Consider the following 20,773-nt stretch of genomic DNA (forward strand, 5'->3'; position numbering starts at 1 on the left):
GGGTAGCACTATAGTGGTTAACATAATGCTTTAACGCAACCGCAATTTGTGTTTAATTACCACTGCTGTCTGTAAGAAGTTTGTACGTGCTTGTGACCATGTCTGTTTTCTCTGGGTGATCCAGTTTCCTCCCACATTACTAAAAGACATGCGAGTTACAGTTAGTAAGTGTTAGGCTTGATACGTTGACGCCAGAAACATGGCAACACTTGTGATCTGTACATCCTCAGACTCTGTTATCATTGATGTAAACGGTGTACTTCTCTGTATGTTTCATTTTGCATGTGACAAATAAAGCTTATCTTTATCTCTTCATCACTGCAGATTGTCCAGTGGCGTTTAGTACCAATGGTGAACCCACTGATGATGAGGAACTGAATAATTGTAACGCTATTGAGTTCAAGGATAAGGCTTGCTATTTTCTGGCATTTCTGTGTCGTTTACCTGCATATACTGTACCTGGATATGGTTTTCAGTCTGTGGCACCAAGCAAAGGGTGATTTATTTGTGGGGGAGTTGTGAGTGGAATTTAGCATTGCACAGTCATTAATAATCATTACTGCTTATGATAGAAGGAAGTTCATTAAAGAAACAGCGGAAGATTTGTGGGCCAAGGACACTGTCCCAAGTTAGACTCTGCAGTGATATTTGGGGCCTGGCGTGATTGACCTTCAATAATGGCAACCATTTTTATGCAAGGTAGGACACCAGCCATTGGAGAGTTCTCCCCTTGATGTCTGGTTTTACCGATTTGCTTGATCCCACCCCTTGTCAAATTCCACCTTGATGTGAAGAGCAATCACTTTGAGCCAAAGCTGTAATGGGAGTAAAAACTAAACTAGGAATCAGTAAGCAGGTTATTAGTGAGCCTGTTTCAGTATACAGTATGTGTGGACTGTACGGTAGTTACAAGTTTGCTGTCGTAGTAGGTCTGTAGCCCCATATAAGCCAGATTGGATAAGGACAAAAAAAATTACTGAACCATATAATTATTAGCAATGCAGTAGTGGTCATATTGAATTTATTAGTTTGTTCCAAATTCCAGATTTAAATTGAATTTAAATTTTACAGCTGCCATGGTGGGATTTGAATTTGGGGCACTGGAATATTGGTCTGAGCCTCCGGATTATTGGTCAGAGAATTTAATTGTTAAACCACCACCGTTCTCACTTCTGTAAATTCAAGCTAAGCTCAACTTCTGTCTGGATGATTCGTGTTAGTCCCCTGCTTTCCTCACAACATAAAGCATTTGCTTCATCCATGTGACTGGACCGTGGATTTAAAAAGGATTTTGCTGTGCAGGGTTTAGATATTGATTGGATTACTGTCATTTCGAGACAAGATCACTTTGGAGATATGCATATATATTTTCCAGTTGTAAGATTGCATAGATAACTGATAGATTGTTCCCTAAATTCAGAATATTTTTATCAGCAGGATTTATGACTTCATAGAGATATAGGGTGATCTTACTCAGTATTGCAAAAAATACAAAATATTTTGAAAAATAATTTGAATATGGTGTGATTGAAGATAAGTATCTTTTCATGCATTGAAATGCATTAAGGTGCTTCCAGCAGATTTATGTGAGGTGATATGTAAAAGAACATGGCATTTGTTGTGTACTAGCTGCATAAAGGTGCAATTCATGTGCAATACTTGCTTTACCCATCTTCTCCACATTACTAGAATAATACCTGATTTGATGGTTTCTCCCCTCAGGATATAGTCAGTATGTGTAAAGTATTTTCAGTGTTGAACTGGAATGTCAGCAGAGAAATTCTTGACACTTGATCAAGAGAAGTATAAGAATTTCAGTTTGGGGCTTTCCTTTTTCACACTACCTTCAAGCAGAAATAGCCTGATGTTAGTAACCATGTCCTATTCTGCCTTAGCTTTTCTTACATTCCTCTTGCCAACATCAAATAATTGCACTTTTTTAAGAATTTGTGTTTTTTTTTAAGGATGGCTTTGCTGATGATGCTGTTTGGCAATGATCTTTAACCAAAGGGTTTTCTCCCCTCATAGGTTCCATCTTGAACTTGAGCAAACAATGCCATTGAGGATGAAAACTATAAAAGTCTTTTTGGCTTACGGTCTTTTGCAATATATCAGTGTGCTAATTGCAGCAACTCTCTTAAATTTAATTCCTTCTCGTCACTAGAAGTTTGCAATATGTTTATTTTTGCTGTTATTTTTAATGTCACAATTTTTCATATTTTCACCTTGTGGTGAATCAATAAAATTACTCAGTGACTGTCTTTAGGATGTTAGGAATTTGAATTGAGCTCGAAGGATTGCAGAGGATGTAGCAGGTGGATAGAGGTGGATACTTGGTTGACAAAAAGAGAGGGTCTTACATTTGGAAAAAGGTCATGTCGGATCAGCTGTTCACTGTTGGGATATTTTTGAATATAAGGATATGGTAAATTGTCACATGTACCAAACTTACATTACAAACCATTTATACAGATCACTTCATTACAACTACCTTCTCCATAAGCCCCCTTCTAGAAAGCACTTATGGGGCTATTAAAACAAAAGACTTATACCCTTTTAAAGCTGTCATTTCCCCAAGGCAGTTGATCTAGTCAGTCATTCTAGTTAACCTGTCAGTGTGCTGTAGAGACTTTAAACCACTAACTTATTTAGAGATACAGCACGGAACAGGCCCTTCCAGCCCACTGAGCCACGCCACCCAGCAACCCATCAGTTTAACCTTGGTGTAATCACAGGACAATTTACAATGACCAGTTAACCAACTAACCAGTAGGTCTTTGGACTGTGGGGCAAAACCAGAGCCCTCAGAGGAAACCTATGTGCATATGGGAAGGAATGTGCAAACTTGCTTACAGAGGTCACCGGAATTGAATTCTGATGCCTTGAGCTGTAATAGTGTCATACTAATACTGTTTACTTTGTAAATACATGCTGGTATTTATTTACATATACACACACATTTTAGCTTCTAACTTTATTTTTATATAATTCTTCATACTTTATAATTATTGTTTTTTGTGTTGCATTTTGTACCCTGACCAACACACCATAGCAAATTCCTAGTACATGTACAAGACAAATAAAGTTGATCTTTGCTGAACAATACAAGATAAAACAATAACAGAATGCAGAATAAAGTATTACAGTTAGAAAGAAAGTGCAGTGCAGGTAGACATACATAGGGAGATAGATTGTGAGGTCAAAATTCTGTCTTACTGTTCTTGGGAACTGTTCAATAGTCTTAAAACAGCAGGGTAAATCAATTACTATGCAGTGCCAGTGAACACTAATTGGGGTTTAATTCCCGCCACTGTTTGTATGTTCACCTTATAATAGCATGTGTTTTCTGCCTCATTCCTAAGACATATGATCTGGGCTTTAGTAAGTTGTGGGCATGCTACGTTGGCACCAGACAAGTGTGACATTTGTGGACTGCCCCCAGCACATTACAAAACAATGATGCAGGCAATGTATTTCACTAGGTACATTTAATATCAGAGAAATGTATACAATATACCTTCTGAAATTCTTTTTCTTCGCAAACATCCCAATAAAAGAGGGGTGCCCCAAAGAATGAATGACATTTAAATGCTAGAACCCAAAGCCCCCTTTAGCTTCCCCCACCCAGGCATAAGCAACAGCAAGCAATGATCTCGAATCTGCCTGCCTCCGGAGCCGTGAAACTCCGGCACCCTGAAGGTGCACTAGTCTTCTGGGCCGCATCCTTGGCATATTGAAAAACAACAAATCCTGAGACCTCGAGGCCGGATCCCATTTCCACAAATGATCAGAGTCAGCATGTAACTCCAGGTCAGGGTCTTCAAAAGAACCCTGAAAAGGCAAAATAGAGATATTAAAGATAGAAATAGAGCTGTTTGCTGCAAGCAAAGGAGTCGCTGTTAGGTGCCATCATCCTCCTAAGCTCCACCCTCTTTTCACTGCATGTTTCGATGTACATGTGACAAAATAAAGCTAATCTAATCTAGATACTGTTGTCAAGCCTGCTGTGCTTGCAGGCATTGTATTGTCTGCCCAAAGATACAGCTTTGGGAAGAGTAGTGTAAATGTAATGTAACATCTCAGGAAGGATAGGAATGGACAGATTAGGGACAGTTAGCATGGCTTTGTGCTCGGTAGGTCATGTCTAACCAATCTGATAGAGTTTTTTGAGGAAGTTACCAGAAAAGTTGATAAGGCAAAGCAGTGGATGTTGTCTATGTGGACTTCAGCAAGACAATTGACAAGGTCCCCCAAGGGAAGTTGTTCAAGAAGGTTCCGTTGCTTGGCATTCAAGAAGAGGTAGTAATTTGGATTGGATATTGGCTTTGTGGGAGAAGCCAGAAAGTGGTAGTAGACCGATGCCTTTCTGACTGGAGGCATGTGACTAGTGGACTGCCATAGGGATCGGTCCATTGTTGTATGTCATCTACATCAATGATCTGAATGATAATGTGGTTAACTTGATCAGTAAATTTTCGGGTGACATCAAGTTTGGGAGTATCGTGGGCAGCAAGGAAGATGATCAAAGCTTGCGGGTTCTGGACTGGCTGTAAAAATGGATTGAAAAATGGCAGATGGAATTAAGGCAGATAAATATGAGGTGTTGCACATTGGGAGGACCAGCCAGGGTAGATCTTACACAGTGAGCAGTAGGGCACACAGGGGCATGGTAGAACAAAGGGATCTGGGAATACAGATACATAATTCATTGAAAGTGGCGCCACAAGTAGATAAAGTCATAAAGAAAGCTTTTGGCACATTGGGCTTTATAGATCAAAATATTGAGTACAGAAGTTGAGATTTTATGTTGAAGTTGTATAAAGTGTTGATGAGGCCTAATTTGGAGTACTGTGTGCAGTCTTGGTCACCTGCCTTACAGGAAAGATGGAAAGAGTACAAAGAAAATTTACAAGGATGTTGCTGGGGCTGGAGGACCTGAATTATAAGGAAACATTGAATAGGTTAAAACTTTACTCCATAGAACATAGAAGATGAGGGGAGATTTGATAGAGGTATACAGATTCATGAGGGGTATAAATAGGTCTTTCCACTCAAGTTGCATGAGACTACAACTAGAGATCATGTGTTAAGGATGAAAGCTGAAAAGGTTAAGGGGAACATGAGTGAAAAATTCTTCACTCGGGTTGGTGAGAGTGTGGAATGAGCTGCCAATGCAAGTGGTGGATACAATTTCAATTTCAACATTTAAGAGAAGTTTGGATAGGTACATGGATGGGAGGGATATGGAGAGCTCTGGTCCAGATGTCAGTCAATGGGACTAGACAGTTTAAATGGTTTGGCATGGACTAGATGGGCTGAAGGGCTTGTTTCTGTGCTGTAGTTTTCTAAGACTCAATAACACGCTCAGGGAGGAGATAGAGAAGCCTAAAGATCCACTTTAAAGATGCATTTTAGGAACAGTTTTTTTCCCTTCTGCCATGAGATTTCTGAGTGGACACAGGACTCATGTATACTACTGGACTATTTTTGAGCACTTTTTGTACTACTTGCTGAATAGTATATATTACACTGTAAGGCTGCTGCAAAGCAACACGTTTTATGATACATGTCAATTATAATAAACCTGATTCTGAATCTTCTGATACTAAAGCTTTTTCTGGTGGGTCTACCTCATACTAACTTTACGGAGTTTGTACTGAGTAAGCCTGCCTAAGTAAGGGGAGTGCTGCTGTTTGTTCTGTACGCAATTATCAATCTATGGATATTGTCACTTGGACTGAAGCAGTGAACTTGTATATCCCATCATTAAGGTGGAAATGTCCAGTGGTTCAGTTCTAGGGCAGTACGGCAGTGTAGTGCTTTACAGTGCTAGCTGTAAGATCAGGGCTTAATTCCTGATGCTCTCTATAATAAGTTTGTACATTCTCCCTACAACTGTATGGATTTCTCTAGGTGTTCCAGTTTTTGCTCATGTATGGGTTAAATTGTGGGCATACTATGTTGGTGTTGGAAACATGGCAACACTTGCGGGCTGCCCCCCCAGTACATCCTCAGACGGTGTTGGTTGTTAATGTAAACAACACATTTCATTGGATGTTCGGTGTACATTTGACAGTAAGTATCTTAATATTTAATGCTTTGTTTAAAATTTGGATTGAGCTCAAAATAAGAGTGAAACCTGAATGTAATTGACTGGACTTTCCACAGATTAGAGGGAATGGATTAGGAGTTTTCCACCTGATGTACCAGTGTCAGCTGCTGTTGTAGGAGGATCTGTCCATTGGCACTGTCAAGGCAGGCAGCCAGCAAGATGTATTATATGATGAACCAGAGGTTTATTCTGATGCTCCTGCATTGTAAAATGGCCACATATTGTTAGTCAGAAGATTAGTAAAGAGGAGGAAAAGTGGCTGTTAAAGTGCACGTGCTAAATATTGTGTCTCCTCCCAATGACTGTTATCATTATGCTGATTATGCCTACTGGCAACCCTGCTTACAATTGCTTCAGTTGTCAGCTAAGGACTTTCCGCCAGTAGGTCCTTAATGCAAAAGTCATTCTTTAATGGGAAGCTACATCATTTGTTCCAGGATGTGTTAGAATTTCACTCGTTCAAGGACAGAGGCCATGTTCCAGCAATGCAATAAGTGGAGGTTGAAAATGTTTGCCTTCATCTGCTGCTGCCATATTTTGTAGGTGCAAGGTTAATTCATTTTTATTGATAGAGCTATAGATCAGATGTAATTTAAGGAATCATTTGAGACTAAAATTATTCTCCAATGCTAGGAAGCTAGTTATTTGTGGGAAACTATTTTACTGGTATTGTACTATATATTTGGTGTCTCATTCAAATATTTCCTTTTTTATTCCTCAATGTTCGTTAAAATTTGAAAGATACGGTTGCAAATGCAGGAGACAATCTAACTTAAATCCTTACACTGTCAGACATTGTTAGCATTCATTCAGGCTTTTCACATTTCCTGCAAACTTGCTAGAGGCAGGTAACTGCAGCAGGACTGCAGTACTTGGCTGTCGGAATTATTTATGAGCCCATAAAAATTGTATTGCAACATTAAACGAAATTTGTCAAGAAAATGATGTACGTGGAGCATTATGCAAAAGTTGAATGTAGTGACCTTTTTTAAAAGCAGCAAACCTTGAATAAAATTATTATTTGGACAGGACAGAACCCCTTTATAGCTGTTTTTTTTCTCACCTTTGCTGAACGACTCAGGCATTGTTAGGGTGCAGCTTCATAAGCACTTGTCAGCATCTTGTACCTAATCTGCTGGATGTGTGTGTTGCCCTCATATGATATCAGCAGGACTGATGATCAGGAACAGGAAAGCCGCTTCACTTCCTCTCCCCTAATTTGGAAGTACAGGTCGACCTTCACTAATCTGGCACCATTGGAACCTGAGGAGTGCCAAATTAGTGAAAATGCCGAATTACAGAAGGATAACATTAAGCAATAGCTAACTGCCTCATCATACCTTTAAAATATAATGTAAATCAGTACGTTAGATAATAATGAAACAGAAATATTAAATGAGTAGCAAGTGAAATTTTAATAAAGTAATATACTGTACAGGCACAGATAAAATAAAGGGTACAGGTAAACATACAGGAGTTAACTTATATGGAAAAGTTGAGCACTTCCACTTCTAAAATGAGACGTATAATATACCTTCAGGCAAAGTTACATGTTTGCAAGTATGGGATTGTCAGGGTCATCAACATCTTCATCTTGAAAAATGAGTGAAGTATCAGGAACTTGTGCTGAAACTGGCACAGCAGTTTCTTCAAAAACTGTTGATGTTGGTGGAAGCACATCTGGGTGAGCAGAAGTTGATGGCACTGGATTTTGAAGTGTTAGCTCCCCTGTTGCACTTTTTTCTAGCAATTTTTTGAACATATCTTTCAAGGTAAGCAGTTTTGTATATTTTGGTCTCTCTGATTAGCTTATCCTGCAGCATATAAACACTCATTATTTCTTGCTCAGTTATGAAACATCATTGGCGATCTGTTGGTGATTCTGCATCTGTTGTTGTTAGTGTTCTTCTTGGTGTACATCTCCAATACAAAGCATTGTACACCTGCTCGGGGCTTAATTTTTCATTGGAGACTAACTTGGCGAACTCGTCAACAAACTCTGCTGCTGCTTCCTTGTCTGCTGAACTTTTTTCACCACATACTGCACAACACTGTAAGCCATGACGCTGCTCGAACCAATGAAACCAGCCTTCACTATAGCCACACTCATAATCTAGTCCTAGTTCTCCATGAAACACTTTTACTTGTTCCTTCAAAATATCTCCAGGTAGTTCAACACCTTCACTTACACGAAGATTAAACCATGTTATCAGCACTTTATCTAGTTCCAAACTTCTTCCATCTTTCATTGTTTTTCTTACGCACTACTGTTTCTTTGATCCACTAACAACAAAAAAAATAGCAGTTTTTCTTTCTGTTTCTTTATATCATACACTGTGGAAGAGCCAATGTTGTAACACTCGCACAAACTTTTCACCGATACACCACTGTCCAGTTTTTTTCAAGAGTTGAACCTTATCTTTAATGGATAATGTGCGGTGTTTTCGCTTCACAGCATGAGGTGCATTTCCTTTACTCACTGGGGCCGTAATTCGGGCTAAAGAAGAGCAAATGATATTAATAAATGCAGGAAAACAAGCAGAAATTGCCTGTCTGTGCTTACAAGTGTGAACAGATCTGGTGGAACCAAAACAATGCGCAGCAGATTGGTACAGTGGCCTGTGGAAAATTTGAAATCAGTGCCGGATTATCAAAGGAACTGGATTACAGGTAATTGGATTAGTGAAGGTCGATTGTATTGGGTCCAGCTAAAATAGCCCAATTGAGATAATTTGGTAAAGACTTGAACCATGCAGTTACAAGACAAATAAGAAAAAACTGCAGATGCTGGAAGTCTGAAACAAAAATAAAATGCTAGAAATACACAGCAAGTTAGGCAGCACCTGTGAAGAGAGAAACAATTAAATAACAGGTAGATTTTTAAAATTAGGAGATAGTAAGATCTTGCCATTTGCAAGATCTGTTCTTTTTTTGCACATTTGGTGTTTAATGTTTTCTTTGAATGTTTTGTTTTCTGGTATTTCTTTGTTTCGTAGCTACCTATGAAAAGCTAAATCTCAGGGTTGTATACTGCACAGTACATAATTTGATAATGTACTTTGAATCTTTCAAATAGATTAGCACATCCTGGTTCAGGTTATGAGCAGGTGAGCAAGCAGGCTATGATGCAAACCGGAATATGAAGACCAGTTTTGGGAGTCTGCAGTTCAAAGAGACTGTTGAGGAAAGTCATTCAGATCTATTACCAGTGACCTATGTCATGAAATTTGTTATTTTTCAGCAGCAGTACAGTGTACAGACTGTATAATTTATAAATGACAAAAATAGTGAAAAGGAAAGGGAACATGAGGTAGTGTTCACAGACCATTTGGAAATCTGATGTCAGAAAGGAAGAAATTATTCCTAAATTATTAAGTGTGAGTCTCTAGGCTCATGTACCTGAAATGTTATGTCTGTGATGGAGCTGGCTGAGTCTATAACTGTGAGTCTGCTGGAGGCCCGGACACAGCCTGTTATGATGTTAGAGGGCTGTCTGTGTGGGTGGGAAGGAGGTAAGGGGCCTGTCTTGCTGCTGCTGTTGTTATTTGTGTGATCTGTGAACAATGTGGGTATGTTATGTTGGCGGCAGACTGTGTGGTGACATTTGTGGGCTGTCCCCAGCGCATCCCTAGATTGTGTTGGTGGTTAACACAAATGATGCATTTCACTGTATGTTTTGATGCACACATGATAAATAAATCTGAATCTGAATAGGTGAGGAGTAATTGAGAATAAAGAATCACGTTAGAATAGTAAAACCCAGAAGGTTTCAGCATCAGATGAGTTGAAGTTAGTGCACAGTGGTTGACATTACCAAGGTGGTAACGTGCAGTGTTAATGACACCATACATGTGAAGCTGATCTCAAGTTTGAACTTTACATCCAGAGATGTACACAAGGTGTTGAGCAGATAAAGAGAGTAGACTGAATGCATTTAAAGTATCTGTTGTCTCTAGATTGGCTGCAGATTTTTGCAGGCTAGCTGGGCTCAAGGTTTTTGGGATGACAGATGATTCAGTAACAAATGCTCCAGCGATGACATTAATTGTATAAGAAAAGTGAAAAGGAATGCAAAATCTCTGCAATTTTTAGAGCTGAATGGTTTTAATTATATAATCACTCAGGACCTTAATGTGATAGTATTTTTACGATCCCTTTTCTATAAACTGCAAACCCAATAATGCAAATCTTCCTGGTTGGAAGATTTTGCATTTTATTGAATACTTCCCTTTAAAATATTATAACCCACTTTTCCAGGCAACAGCACTTGGCAACATACAGCTTGCCAGCAATGGAAACTTAAATGGAATTTCATTTTCTCAGTAACTAGTGTCAATTTTTAGAGGAACTGCATTTCAATTAACATAATTGTTGAGTATGCTGCTTTTTTAGTTCAGAACACAGTAGCTATCAAGAAACTGGAGTCACGTCACATAGTAAAGGAAGTGATAAAGGTTGAGGTAAGTAATAAAGTTGGCAGTATTTGCATTTAGATGTGGCTTTTTTTCTCATCAGTGCAATGACAAGCTGAGGTTTTGGAGTATCACTTGGTAAAGTTTCTCACCTGATGGAATTCAGAGTTCAGCATGAATCAAATGTGTAGATGATAGATTAGGGACCATGTTGAGAGAAGAGAGGCCAACGATTCCACAGCTTGGAAATCCTGGGAAGAGAGAAGGGATGTATGATGAATGCGCCTGTAATACAAGAACTTTTGTAAGAAGCTATGTTGAAGTGTATATTAGGAGGAGCACGGGAGGAACTTTCAAAGGAGCAATAAATTGAGGATATAATGGTACTTTGGGATTAGTGAGAATGGTATAATGTCAAAGCGCATCATAGGCAGTTTTAATTTTACATGTGCCACAAATTATAAAATCGTGCTGAGATTTTAGCAGGCTCATTGAATTTACCTGGATTCTCTCCCTTTGGCTTCCACTAAAGTTTCAGTGAATGAGAAATTAAACATACAGTATGTAACCAAAAGAAGGTGTTTTCTTTCATTTTATGTCTTTGGGGGATTCACAAAAGTTATTCCCCAAGGAAAGGAAAATTTAAGTGCCACCTTATATCCCTTTGAGTTGTGATGACACCTTGAATTTGCTCTTATGAACTGTAGTTGGATTCTCTTTTAAAGTCTATTTCAATGTACAAAACCTTCATAAGTTCTCCCATTCTCCCTGGTAATGTCCCACTCAAAAGAAACAGAACACACCTTCAAGAATCAGATGCTGGCTGAATTTTGCAAATCAACAATTTTTGCTCCCTGTATAGTTGGAGTTTTCAAACACTGCCCAAATGAAGATTGTTAGAGCCTACAAGCCAGTGCAACTGATAGCAAATGAAATGAACAGCTTTTAATTCAAAGTAGCTTTATTCAATCTCTGATACTTCTTTATGTTCTTCACCAGGATTAATTCAAAAATTTTGGATCTTTTATGTCAAAAGACTACAGTAGACAGTATGAAGGTTTTAGGGAGAAAAAATGCTCAGATTGTTTGTAACTGTTTTGCTTTGTTTTGCAGGAATTGATCAGAAAGAATATGATATTAAAATGCTTTGAAAATAATAATAGAGTAGAGTCAATTGGATTTATGAAAGGCAAATCATGTTTGACTCATCTGTATGAGTTCTTTAAGGATGTATATGTTTGAGTAGAGAAAAAAAAAGTAGTGAGTGTGGTTCATTTAGATTTTCAGAAAGCCAAACGTAAATAAGGAACAAGTTTAGAGCACATAAAATTGAGGAGAAGATACTAGCATGGATTGAGACTTGATTAATAGAAAACAAAGGGTGGGTAATAATTCACCCTTTATTAATCACTTCAGTCATTAGGCAGTGCAGACACTGCAATGGTTTCACCCAGTAAAAGCGGGGAAAATTTTACAGAAAAATACTGGGTATGGAGGGTAATTGCATAAAAATTATGTACATAGTCAATCTCTGTCACTTGCAGCAGAGTAGTTAACAAGCATGCTTGAAGAAGATTGGCCCAGTTCTTTTGTTTGACTGGCTGCAGCATTGTTACTTCATACACCTTTTCATAATAATCTACATTAACAAACTGAAATGCCCATCTTATTCGAAATTAACAATTCCACCCTTAACTGAATGTGTTCTGGCACCCTAAAAGGCAATAAACTACAGATAATGTGATTATACAGCAGCAAACAATTCCACGTTTCAACCTGAAACATCTTTTCTCTCGTTTTGATCCAAAACATGGACACTTGCTGTTCCCTGTGCAGATGCTACTCAGCGCACTAAGTTCCTCTAGCAGGTTATTAAGTTACAGGGCACTACAGCACATAACAGGCCCCTTGGCCAAGCTATTATTCTGCCCAGTCCCATCAACCTGCACCAGGACCATAGCCCTCCATATCTCTGTTCTAATCCAAACTATTAAATGTTGAGATCGAGCCCACATTCGCCACTTCCACTGGCTGCTCATTTCACACTCGCACTACTCTTTGAGTGAAAGAAGATCTCTCTCATGTTCCCCTTAAATATTTCACCTTTCGCCCTTAACCTATGACCTCTAGTTCTAGTCTCACCCAAACTCATTGGGGGAAAAATCTGTTTGTATTTACCCTATCCATACCCCTATTTTTTCATGTTTTCAACTTGAAAAGGCAATCCCTCTTTTTCTCTCTGCAGATGCTACCGTGCCAGATGGGTGTTTTGAGCATAATATCATTCTAATTCTCCTGACTTAGATGCCTCTTGATGTTTACCTTATTTTTTTTTGTTAATGCTGCACCTTGCACAGAAAGAGCTCTGTTAATGGTTGTCTGGTTGGACAGACAGAACTCTGTCTGTGGAGAGCGGAGTTAAGAATTCCGACCACTTCATCAGATTTTAGTCTGTAAGGCAGTCAGCAGTTGTGGGGATGATACAGGAAAGTCAGGCCAAGGACAGGGCAGCTATAATCTTACTGATGGTGTGGGAGGCTAATAAGCTGAGTCTTATTCCTATTCCTTGTAATGTTGCTATTGCAAGTTGATAGGGTTAAGAAAGCGTATGGTGTGTTGGTCTTCATTAGTTGGGGTAAGTTGCAGCTCTATAAATCCCTGATTAGACCACTCTTGGATTATTGTATTCACTTGTGGTCGTTTCATTATAGAAAGAATATTGAAGCTTCAGAGAGGGTGCAGAGGAGATTTACAACATTGCTGCCTAGATTAGAGAACATGTCCTATAAGGGTAGGTTGAGTAAGCTAGGGCTTTTCTCTTTGGAGCAAAGGAGGATGAGAGGTGACTTGATAGAGCTATGTAGGACTGAACAGTTAGATTAAAAGTTGGCACAACATTGTGGACTGCAGCGCCTGTATCGGGCTATAATGTTCTATGTTCTAATATGTGCATTAGTAATTTGAAAGACCAGAAGAGAGGTGGAAGGTAGGAAAGATTACTTTACAAATGGTTAGGCACTACAAGACCAAAGTGGGATAAAAATGGAACAAAGGGCGTGCCTAGAGAAGGTAGAAATTTCACCACTGCTCGATTCTGTAATGATATTGGCAATGGCTTTTTTTTTCTCTGAAATGGTGTGTTCAGTATCTGGAAGGCTGTAAGATGCCTTCTTGGACAATGAGATGCTATTCTTGGGGCTTCATTGGAACAGTGTGGGAGTAGGGCAGGAATTAACAATAGCATGCCTAGTCATGCTGGTGTATTTGTGGACTGAATGGTGATATTCAACAAAGTAATGACCCATTCTGGTTCTGGTTTCTCTGATGCAGAGGCAGTGATACTGTGAGTAGTGAATAGAGGGCATGGTGATGAAAATAGGTCTTCCTTGACTGTTAACATCATAGAATCATCAATATTTGCATCTTAAGAGGAGACCATTGAACAATCTTGTCCGTGCCAGGAGAAACAGCTATTTCAGACATTCCCTCATCGCAACATTCAGTCCATAGCCACATTAGGCAAATTGTCAATGTGGCAACAATTACTACCCCCACCATCGCTTCTGCAATCATTGAGTGAACACAGTTTTTCTTTAACTCACCTCTAAACCTCCTATCAGTTTTATTAATGAAGGCTCTTGGCCAAAAGTATCAACTGTTTATTCATTTCCAGAGTTTCTGCCTGACCTGCTGAGTTCCACCAGCCCTTTTTGTATGTTGCTTTGAGTCTCCATATCCTTTTTTTTTGCTGCACAGAATAAGGTAGACAGCACATTTGCTGATTGACATGAATGACATTGTAGGCTTTAGTGAATCATGGCTGGGAATTTAATATCCAAATGTAACCCCCTGGGTCGCCTCAGGCTCGCTCAGCTCGTTCTTGTCTAGGGGGAGCAGCCTTCGGCCCCGCCAAACTGGGTAATCAGCTGGTGTGGATGCTGTGTGATGTCCCCGCCTCGCCCAAAAACAGACAGTACACCATATGCGATTAAATGAGTACAATTTATAAAGGTTACTATAACTAAGTGATTAATAACGATACAGTATATATGAAGAGAAAATTAAAGAAAAGGCGCCAAACTTATCAAAGTCCAAACCACTTCGTGCACAGCCGTTGGAGCTCAATTTCTGAAGTCTTCTGGCCACCATTCGATCCCCTCCGAACTCCTCGACTCGCAGCTCAGGACCCTCCGAACTCCTCGGACTCTCCAAACAGCTCAGGACCCTCCGAACTCCTTGACTCTCCAAACAGCTCAGGACCTCCGAGTGGTCAACCAAGCACATCTAGCTTTATTCCCCCCCCCCCTCGGAGAATCTCCCGGCCTCGGACCCCCCTTTGGGGTCCGATCCTCGCCCAGCTTAGAGCATTGCGTCCTCTCTCTCGACCCCCTCGCGCCGATCTGCCCAAAAGCCCGTCAACAAAAGCTTACAGACTCAGAAGAAAGAACATTAATCCCCATTTGGTTTACAAAGGAATACCATTCTCGTTATCAGTAAATTAGCATTCCTGCTAGTTAACAAAAAGAAGAAACCCTCTTTACACAAGTATACACGTTGTATCGAAAGGACAGACAGGAAGGTAGAAGGGTGGCGTTGCTCTGTTGGTAAAAAAGTGAAATCAAATCATTAGAAAGAGGTGACATAAGGTGAAATGCTGAATCATTGTGGATAGAGCTAAGGAACTGCAAGGGTCAAAAGACACTGATGGGAGTTGTATATAGACCCCCAAACAGTAGTAAGGATGTGGCCTACAAATTACAACAGGAGATAGGAAATGCATGGCAAAAGGGCAGTGTTACAATAGTCATGGGAGACTTTAAAATACAGGTAGATTGGGAAAAATCAGGTTGGTGCTGGATTACAGGAAGAAGAATTTCTTAAGTGCCCACGAGATGGCTTTTCAGAGCAGCTTGTAGTTGAGCCCATTAGAGGATCAGCTATTATGGATTGCGTGTTGTGCAATGAATCAGACATTATTAAAGAGCCCTAGGTAAAATAACCTTTAGGGGAAAGTGATCATGATATGATAGAATTTACCCTGAAATTTGAGAAGGCAAAGCTAAAGACAGATGTATCAGTATTACAGTGGAGTAAAAGGAATTACAGAAATGAGAGAGAAGTTGGCTAGAACTGATTGGAAAAGAACACCAGTCAGGATGATGGCAGAGTAGCAATGGCTGGAATTTCTGGAAGCAATTTGGAAGGCCCAGAATATATGCATCCCAAAGAGGAAGAAGTATTCTCAAGGAAAGGTGACACAACCATGGCTAACAGGAGAAGTCAAAGCCAACATAAAAACCCAAAAGGATGGTATATATTAGAGAAAAATTTAGTGGGATTTTAGAAGACTGGGAAGCTTTTAAAGCAGAAGGCAACTAAAACAGTCATTAATAAGGTAATGATGGAATGAGAAAGTAAGCTAGCCAATAATATTAAAAAGGATTGCAAAAGTTTCTTCGGATACATAAAGTGCAAAAGAGAGGCAAGAATGGATATCAGATCACTGGGCAATTATGCTGGAGAGGTAATGGGGGACAGCAATATGGTGGATGAACTGAATAAGTATTTTGTGTACCCATATAAAAGCATATAAAATTGAATCAGCCATGATGAAATGGTGGAGGGATGGTCTTAAATGGTTTCCCTTTTCATGTATCTTGGTCTCTTATAATTTTATAAATCCAAGTCTAATACAGTACTAAAGTTATATATCATATGGAAAGAAGCCATTGTCCACACAAACCAAACGTATCCTATTTGCCTCTAGCTCCTATCCTTTTAAGTCTTTTCTATCCAGAAAGGGACATGTCCTGGATGGCGAGGTTTCTCTACGTTGGATCTTGCCTTCTTTAGGCACTGCCTCTTGAAAATATCCTTAGTGGTGGGAAGGGCTGTGCCTGTGATGGAGCTGTCTGATTGATTCCACAACCCTCTGCATCCTCTTCAGATCATGTTCTTTGTTCATCCGTAGCAGGCAGTGATGCACAAATCAGGCACTTCTGACCAGAGCCCTACTGTACCACTCTACCCAGTAACCCAGTCCAGTTACTGATATTCTTTGGACATTTATGCATGTTGTGCTAGTTTGGATCAAGCTTGCCACCTTTTCCTTGATCCCAAACTTTGCAGGAACAGTTTTGTTAGAACATTTTGCTAAAGTCTATGTAAACCAAGTGCATTTTTCTCACTCTCTTTCATAATGGCACAGAATCTGAAAAATTAGTCAGACACAAATTTTCCTTGAAAAAAATCATGTTAACAATCCTGGAGTGACCTGTAACTTTGTTTTTTCTGATATATGCTGTATCTTAGAATTATATTCCAGAAATTTGCCCCATTGCCAAAGTTGGGTTATCTGGCCTTTACCTATTTGGCCTAGCTCTTTTTTCTGTCTGTTCCAACAGCAGCACATAATGGTCTTCCACTATTTCAATTCTTTTAAAAGATGCATTTTAGTCTCAGACCCTCTGTTCCTCGCCCTGCAGATACTACCTGACCTAATAAGTGTTCCCAGCATTTTCTTTTTGTGTTTCAGGTTTCTAGCAATTTGATTTTTCATTTGAGGTACATTTTTATGCAGCTCTGGTGAGATATCGATTTTTAATTATGTTAGAATTCCAAACACTTCCTCTGTATATTTATCATATCAATATTTGGCACCTTTCCTCCTTAATGTCAGTAACTGTCTTGTCACTGTTTGGTAAAGAGGTTAGTAAAATACTCACTAAAACATTATTCATGTGTCTCCGATAGGCCCTGTTCTTCCCTCTTACTCTTTTCATATTTATAAAATATCTCGGGGAGTTCTTCATGCACACATCTTGCCTTCCCAATTTTCTTTTTAATTTCCTGCTTGAACTTTCTATGTTCCTTTGGGCATTCTATGGTGTTAACCATGCATTATCAGTCATAAGTTTCTTTTGCTTCGACCTACTCAATGTTAACACCTTATGTGTACTGAGGACAGTTTGGCGGCCCTGTTATAGGAAAGACATGGTTAAACTAGAAAGAATGGAGTAGAGATTTACAGGGCTGTTGTCAGTGCTAGAGGGCTTGTGTTATAGGGGGAGATTGGCCAGGCAAAATCTTTATTTTTTCGAACATAGGAGAATGAGCAACAACCTTATAGAAGTTGTTAACATTATGAGAGGCATAGATAAGGTAGGCAGTAACAGTTTTTGCCCAGGGTAGGAGAGATTAAAATGAGGAGACCTAGATTTAGGGTGGGGGGGGGGGAGTACAAATTTAAAAGGGACCTGAGGGATAACCTTTTCATGCAGAGGGTGATGAGTGTATGAAACAAGCAAGTGGCTGAGGAAGGTACAATAGTATAATTGAAACAGCATTTGGATTGGTAAGTAGATGGGTGGAACCTGGAGGGATATAGGTTGAATGCAAAACATTGGGATTAACATAATTGACATGGGCTCATTGGGCTAAAGGGCCTATATCTATAGTGTATCGCTCTGTGACTACCATCCATGTAGTTCCAGATTTGAGAGACTCCCTCTCAATTCAAATTCAGATCATTTTATTGTTGTATGTGCCAGAGTGCAATGAAATTCCTTGTTCAAGTAAAGTTCACAGAGTAAGCAGTTTTCTTAGTAATAATAAATTGACTGATAAATACAGTGACAAGTGTGAAACAACTTCTTTTCACTTGGAATAGATTTGGTATGAACCCTCACTATCAGTTCTTCAAGGCTCCCCATTACTCTGATACCTTCAAGTAGCTGTTTCCTGTCCACTGCTGATAAATCCCACCTCAGCATGGTAAAATTGGCCTTCACTCAGTTGTACTCCTGCTCTGTTTTTGAACTTTTCCACATCAATGTTACATCTTCCTAATTGTGAATACTATATATGCTCTTTCTTAATGCTATCCTTTCCAGCTTCCCAGATATGACCTAAATGTAAGTCTGGTACGGCAGTTATCCTTAAAATTTTTAAAAACTCATTTTAAGCATTTGCTGCCGTTGTATAATCTTTTTCTTTGTTTCTTCCCTGGATAAATACCCCTACTATTAATATATTATCTCAGAACCCCAGGTAGCTGGGTCCTCATGCAATATTCCCTAAAGGTTAACTTTCAGGTTGAGTTGGTGGTGAGGAAGGCAAATGCAATGTTAGCATTCATTTCAAGAGGACTAGAATATAAAAACAAGAATGTAGTGCTGAGGCTTTGTAAAGCATTGGCCAGACCACACTTAGAGTATTGTGAGCAGTTTTGAGCCTCTTTATCAAAGAAGGGATGTGCTGGCATTGGAGAGGGTGCAGAGCAAGGGCACAAGAATAATCTTGGGAATGAAGGGGTTAATTTGCGAGCAGTGTTTGATGGCGCTGGGCCTTTATTCACTGGAGTTTAGAAGAATGAAAGGGATTTCATTGAAACCTGTTGAATATTGAAAGGCCCAGAAAGTGAATGTGGAGAGGATATTTCCTGTAGTTGGGGAGTCTGGGATTAGAGGGCACAGCCTCAGATTTCCTTTCTAACAGGGATGAGCAGGAATTCCTTTAGCCAGGGAGTGGTGAATCTGTGGAGTTCATTGCCACAGACAACTATGGAGGTGGAGGTTATTGGGTTCTTGATTACTAAGGGCATCAAAGGTTACAGGGAGAAAGCTGGAGAGGGATAACAAATCAGCCCTGATGGATTGGTGGAGCAGACTGTGCCATTTCAGATGTGCAGAATGGCCTAATTCCACTCCTATGTCTTATGGTTTTATAATTCTTTAGCTCCTCCTACATAAGAAATAGAAGCAGGAGTCAGCTGTTTGATACCTCTTACTTGCCCTGTCATATAGTAAAATTGGGGTGATCTTTCTCTTCAGTGCTACTTCTCTGCACTAATATCATTTGAATGAATTCCCTTAATGAGCAAAAGTCTACTGATCTTTTTGAAAGTGTATGCATCTGAGACTGGTTAATTGGTTAATTATTGTCACATGTACCGAGATACAGTGAAATGCTTTGTTTTCCATGCCACCCAGACAGATCATTCCAAACATTATATATTGAGGTAGTACAAAAGGATTAACTGATAAAAGAATGCAGAATATAGTGTTACCATTACAGAGAAAGTGTACTGCAAATATACAAAGTGCAAGGGTTATGACAAGGTTAGATAGGGAGATCAAGAGTTCATCTTTGCTGTACAAGGTTCATTAAAGAGTCTTATAACAGTAGAGATAGAAGCTGTCCTTGAGCCTAGAGGTATATGCTTTCAAGCTTTTGTATCTTTTGCTGGATAGGAGGAGAGAAAAGAGAGAATAAGTAGGGTGGGTGGAATTTTTGATGCATTGCTGCTTTCCTGAAGCGTTAAGAAGTGTAGATGGAGTCAATAGAGGGGAGGTTGGGTTTCATGATAGATTGGGCAGCGTTCATAACTCTCTGCAATTCCTTGCAGTTTTGCCATACTAAGCTTTGATACATCTAGATAGGATGCTTTCTGTAGTGCATCAGTGAAAGTTCTTTGGGGTCACGAGGACATACCAAATTTCCTCATATTCTTGAGGAAGTAGAGGAACTGGTAGCTTTCTTGACCCCAGCATTTACATGCTTGGACTTCAAAGCCTTCTGCGGTAGAGAATATCAAAGACTCCTCTTTTGAGTAGAGACATCTTATTTGAGTTTTAGTCCTGAATGTTTGATCCTGTGATTCTGGTTCTACACACACTGGTATTTCGCTTTTGGAAGTCTATCCATTCTTACATAAGGAGACCAGATCTGTGTACACAATTTCTGATGCAGCTTCACCAGCATACTGTGTGATTACAGAAAGATGCTTTTACTTTTATGGTCAAGTTCGCTTGCAACCAAGGCCTGTGTATTGGTTATATTCCTAATTTTTATTTGTAAATTCTAGTGATTTGTGTGCAAGGACACCAAGGCTTTGCTGAATACATTGACCTTTCAAGCTTTTGTCCATATTTTGCTTTTCTTTGTTTTATTTATACCAAAGTGAATGATCAGATATATCCTTACTCATTCACTTAGCAGCTCTGTATTTTCTGAATCATTTCATGCTTTCTTCTTCCCCCTCTTTGAGTTTTGGAAGGCTTTAGTAGTGTGATTACCTATGTTTATCCTGTAACTGGGAAAATACAAGCTGCTTTTGTAACCCCTTTATTCCCCAGTCTATCAGTGACAGCTTTTCTTTGCATTGAAGTATTAAGCACTGTTAAACTACTTAACGCTGTTCTTCACTTCTTTACCTTTATGACCCAATGTGTTTGTTTCTTTGACCATT

General features: G+C 39.4%; 1 protein-coding gene across 3 annotated transcripts in view; it reads left to right on the forward strand.

Annotated features, from left to right (window-relative positions):
- r3hcc1l (R3H domain and coiled-coil containing 1-like) overlaps window positions 1–20,773 on the forward strand; it is a 347,567-nt gene that overhangs the window by 35,856 nt on the left and 290,938 nt on the right. Inside the window, exon 1 of one of the 3 annotated variants that reach the window (XR_009507405.1) lies at window positions 8,768–8,782. The exons of the other annotated variants lie outside the window; for them this stretch is intronic. The gene's annotated coding sequence lies outside the window, so the exon portion shown is untranslated. Of the gene's footprint in view, window positions 1–8,767; window positions 8,783–20,773 lie in introns of those variants that run through there. 3 annotated transcript variants of the gene reach the window in all.

The sequence above is a fragment of the Hypanus sabinus genome, chromosome 22 (assembly GCF_030144855.1).
Source record: "Hypanus sabinus isolate sHypSab1 chromosome 22, sHypSab1.hap1, whole genome shotgun sequence".
Taxonomy (NCBI): Eukaryota; Metazoa; Chordata; class Chondrichthyes; order Myliobatiformes; family Dasyatidae; genus Hypanus; species Hypanus sabinus.